Genomic DNA, 5,204 nt, shown 5'->3' on the forward strand with positions numbered 1-5,204 from the left:
ATGTGCTGGAAAGGACAGGGTGGGGGTGGGGGGGGGTTCTCTGGGGACACGGGGTCAAGGATCGAACAAGGGAGACACCCCTGTGCGCGCCCCCCCCCCCCCGCCTTTCCACAACTCTCAGTCCTTCCTCCTGTTTGTGTTTCTTCCAGCGCCCCCCCCACCCCAGAGCACTATGGGATACCGTGGATCTCTAGCTCATCCCTGCGGAGGGATCGCAGGCAGCCGGAGCCGGGCCTGAATCCCAAAGACTCAAGGTGAGACTGGGAGCACACGACTGCTCTCCCCTGGAACAGGACTCACAGCCCATCCCCGCGCAGACTCCTCACAGACAGACCCCCCCCCAAAATCTGAGTCAGTCCCAGAACCCTGGTGCTGGGAGGTAGTTACACTAACACACTGCTATGACCCCTCAGACTTAAGTATAGAAATCAAGTGTACAGAATCATATTTACAACGATTTTTTTTTAAAAATCTGGTTTGTCTGGTTTAGTATGAGGGTGGCACGGTGGTGCAGTGGTTAACATTGCTGCCTCACAGCGCGGGGGATCCGGGTTCAATTTCAGACCTGGGGTGCTGTCTGGGTGGAGTTTGCATGTTCCCCCCCTGTGTTTGCATGGAGTTTGGGTGGGTTTTACATCCTGGTAGGTGAATTGGCCCTGGTGTGAGTGTGTGCATGACTGGGTCCGTGCGTGCCCTGTGATGGATTGGCATCCTGTCCAGGGTGTACCCTGCCTTGTGCCCGTTGCTTGCCAGGATAGACTCCGGCTGCCCTGCGACCCTGAAACGGAAAATACCCTGGAGATGGATCGATTAGAAAAATAGATGGATGATTTCAGTATGATAACCGTTGTGTTAGAGTGGATGAGTGAATCAGAGCAGAGTTTGGGAATCAAGGAAGAGTTGCAGATATGAACAACAGCTGTAGTTTTCTTGCACTGTGAGATGAGTGCCCCCCAGTGGTTACTACTGTGCTCTGCAGGGTTGAGGAATATCGGAACACACAGTAGTAGACTGATTTCCCTGAACGCTGATTACTGGTCCAAAATATTCTTCCCCCCCCCCCCCCCCCCAACTCGTTAATCTTCCGAAACATCCGCGTGCTTTTCTCGAGGGCGGAATTTGTAGTGTCAGCTGGAGGAACCTGAACTGAACAGACGATGAGGTTGCATCGGCGTGTTAAAAAAAAAGGGCACCTGCTTTGCAGTTGCATCTGATAAGATAAGAAAAACAGCCGAGTTAAGAAAAAGACATCATTTGAGAATTTCGGGGTTAACTTATCTTTTTTCTTCCGGACAGAACTGCCCCGGCTGGTTCTGTGTTTTGCATCTACCAGGGGATGTGGAGGTGATAACGCACAGTCCCATATCTCCAGCTCTGATCGCTGGGATTCAGCCGATACGCAGAGTTCCCAGAAACTGCAAGTGGGTTTTAATTTCATTCTCTGGAACTTTCCGATCCACAACAGCCGTGTCCACGTCTCTGCCTTTCCTTGGATACAGGATTTGATTCCTGGATCGCACACCATGCGGTGTGGCTGTGCATTGGGGATTCTGCTGGTCTGCATCTCTGCTGTGCATCTTCTCTCTGGGAGCAGTGAAGGTGAGACCTTCTACTCTCTGCTTCTGCCTCTTCATTGTTTGTGTCCATTCTGTATTTTCCTGCATCTCAGAACTTCCGGTCCTTTTGATGCTGTTGCTTTTTAGCTATTTATTGATCTCAGAAAAACAGGCTCCAGATACCATTGAGTTTTGAATTAACACACTCACAGCTGTGATCCTCAAGCAGAGACAGGGGCAGCCAAGGAGTCGTCAGCCACTGTTTGGGGAATCCCCACCGAAAAGCAGAAACTGCACTCTGCAGTCTGGTGTGGCTGTCTGGAAAACAGAGCCTGTCCAGTCCTGTTCCTGGAGGGCTGGTCAGTGAATCTGTAGACTGTCCAGTCCTGGTCCTGCAGGCCTGGTCAGTGTGTGTCTGCAGAGTGTCCAATCTTGGTCCGAAATGGCTGGTCAGTGAATCTGTAGACTTTCCAGTCCTGGTCCTGAAAGGCCAGTTAGTGTATTTGAAGGGCTGTCCAGTCCTGGTCCTGGAAGGCCAGTCAGTGTATTTGCAGGGCTGTCCAGTCCTATTCCTGGAGGGCTGGTCAGTGAGTCTGTAGACTGTCCAGTCCTGGTCCTGGAGGGCCAGTTAGTGTATTTGAAGAGCTGTCCAGTCCTGGTCCTGGAGGGCTGGTCAGTGAATCTGTAGACTGTCCAGTCCTGGTCCTGGAGGGCTGGTCAGTGAAACTGTAAACTGTCCAGTCCTGGTTCTGGAGGGCTGGTCAGTGAAACTGTAAACTGTCCAGTCCTGGTTCTGGAGGGCCAGTCAGTGTATTTGAAGGGCTGTCCAGTCCTGGTTCTGGAGGGCCAGTCAGTGTATTTGAAGGGCTGTCCAGTCCTGGTCCTGGAGGGCTGGTCAGTGAATCTGTAGACTGTCCAGTCCTGGTCCTGGAGGGCTGGTCAGTGAAACTGTAAACTGTCCAGTCCTGGTTCTGGAGGGCTGGTCAGTGAAACTGTAAACTGTCCAGTCCTGGTTCTGGAGGGCCAGTCAGTGTATTTGAAGGGCTGTCCAGTCCTGGTCCTGGAGGGCCAGTCAGTGTATTTGAAGGGCTGTCCAGTCCTGGTTCTGGAGGGCCAGTCAGTGTATTTGCAGGACTGTCCAGTCCTGGTCCTGGAAGGCTGTTGTGTGTCACAAGATTTTCTTTCCAGCTCAACCCTGATTGAACTAAATCAGCTTGTTATTGGCTCAACAGGATCAATAGAATAGCTTCTCCCCACAGCTCCCTCTGCATCAGGCCTGGACACAGTAGAATGTGTGAGAACTTGCAATGGTTGTTCGGACCTGCGGTTCTGTTTTCTGTGATAAATAACCCCAAAAAGAGTTACAATCATATCAAATATTTCATGTTTAAGCTGGGGGACCTAATTCACCTACAGCCTACAGCATGAGGACTCCCTGAAAAGACCTTTGGGACACTTTACAACTTCTTATTAGGAGTCAAAAAAACTTTTTAAATACAATTAACTGGCCTATATCTTTTTTTTTTTTCCCCAGCAACAGAGAGCGCTTCATTAATCCAGGATGCTGCTCGCCTTCATGACTTGCCTGGTGAGTGAGTCTCACAGGACAGGGGGAGTTTGGACTGTGATCTTCTGTTGTTACTGCAAGAAGTGAAAGGATTGGCACTGAACTGACTCAGCCTTTCCGTCTCCTTTGCTGTTTGGATAGCAAAGCCATCTCATTCATTTGCCTGTTAGTAGGTTATTGATCTGAAGATCTGTAACCTGAAGGGACCACAGCGGATCTGCTTCCGCAACATCACTGGTTAACCTGTTCCAGGCACCCACAACCCTTTGTGTACAGAGCTGCACCCATTGCTGCTTACAACATACCCAACTGGTTTCTCTGTTGGGGGTCCCTTCCGAAATGTGGAAGCCTGGTAGGAATCGCGTTGCCTCGTCGACTTTACTCGGCGGGTTCAGGTCGACGGAATGAGCTCTCTCGCCGCCAGGCCGGGAAAAAAAAACCAAAACCCACGCGGGTCTGGAGGTGACGGCGATTGTGTTGTTCCAGGTGGGGGCGCCCTGCCGAGGGACACGGGGAAGAGGTCGGCGGTGAGGCGTGGCCACCGTGAGTAGCCCTCAGTCTGTCTCCCCCCCTCCCTCCACACAGCTTGCCCCCTGGTCCCCCTCCTGCTGGGATGTAATAATAATAATAGCTTACACTTATATAGCGCTTTTCTGGAGACTCCACTCAAAGCACTTTACAGGTAATGGGGATCCCCTCCACCACCAGTGTGCAGCCCCACCTGGATGATGCAACGGCAGCCAGAGTGCGCCAGTCCGCTCCCCACACACCAGCTCTCAGTGGGGAGGAGAGCAGAGTGATGGAGCCAGTTCAGAGATGGGGATTATTAGGAGGCCATGATTGATAAGGGCCAATGGGAAATTTGGCCAGGACACCGGGGTAACACCCCTACTCTTTTCGAGAAACGCCCTGGGATTTTTAATGACCACAGAGAGTCAGGACCTCGGTTTTACGTCTTATCCGAAGGATGGCGCCCTTTTTACAGTATAGTGTCCCCGTCACCATACCCACACAGACCGCAGGATGAGCGCCCCCTGCTGGCCCCACTAACACCACTTCCAGCAGCAACCTCAGTTTTTCCCAGGAGGTCTCCCATCCAGGTACTGGCCAGGCTCACACCTGCTGAGCTCCAGTGGGGCTGCCAGCTGTGAGCTGTGAGCTGTGAGCTGGCTGCTGGCTAGATCACGTAGGGGCTGTGGTGTAACGGCTCAAAGCCAAGACTGAAGTTGGACCCTTTGCCGTAGCCGAACAGAAAAGTTGCAGAGTACAAGAGAAAGCCGGGTGTACTTAGCCAATGCGCCTGATCCGAAATAATTAATAATAATAAACATGAGCGCCGTGTCACCAGTTTGACATTGTACAGATGCACTTTTTGTTTTTAGCTTAGACTAAGCTTAAGTCCTACCGAAACAAGCAAAGGCCGATTTAATAAAATCATAATGTGAAAAGTTAAGTTCTGCTTAAGTAGGATGCCCTCTTTCTGTTTGCAGATCTGTGGAAATATCTGAGGAAGGGAAGGTAGAGCGACGCCCTCGGCCCTCTACTGGCTATGAGCGGAATTGCAAGTATAACATTTGCAGGAGAGGAGGGAACCACACAGCAATGTATATGAAATAAACTGCTGACCTCAGAGAGCCATGCTACTTTCTGGAATTCATAATATCTGTGTCATCTTAAATCTGCCTCCTATTAATGTGGCAATGGCTCTTTTTCTTCCTGATGTTTGATCCTGAGCACACACGCACCTGTATAATAATGCAGTTAGTGAAATTCCAACTGGAGTGTGGCCCCACTGCACAGCAGATCGAAGGGAGGAATAACCAACTGCGATTCATCGATTGAGTTCAGATTAGGAAGGCCAGGTTGTGCTAGAGCAGGGTACAATTTAACCGGGACATTGGAGGTTGACACCGCTGAGATCTTTACTGACCAAGTAGCCAGGGCGTCAGTCCAATGTCTCATCCGAAGGACAGAACTTGCTACAGCCCAGTGATCCCATTCACCAAACTGGGGCACTGGTTAGGAACTTGTGGTACAGATGCATAGGCGCCACCTACTAGTCCATCAGCGCTACTTACAGC

At 51.0% G+C, this 5,204-nt stretch overlaps 1 long non-coding RNA gene across 1 annotated transcript; it reads left to right on the top strand.

Annotated features, from left to right (window-relative positions):
- Positions 1 to 1,458: 1,458 nt before the first annotated feature.
- LOC148816231 (uncharacterized) lies at positions 1,459 to 4,757 on the top strand. The gene is made up of 4 exons (XR_016094752.1): positions 1,459 to 1,599; positions 3,091 to 3,144; positions 3,610 to 3,666; positions 4,614 to 4,757. It is a non-coding gene; the product is annotated as an uncharacterized LOC148816231 (long non-coding RNA).
- The last annotated feature ends 447 nt before the right edge of the window (positions 4,758 to 5,204 follow it).

This window comes from Atractosteus spatula, chromosome 23 (assembly GCF_055471065.1).
Source record: "Atractosteus spatula isolate fAtrSpa1 chromosome 23, fAtrSpa1.hap1, whole genome shotgun sequence".
Lineage (NCBI taxonomy): Eukaryota > Metazoa > Chordata > Actinopteri > Semionotiformes > Lepisosteidae > Atractosteus > Atractosteus spatula.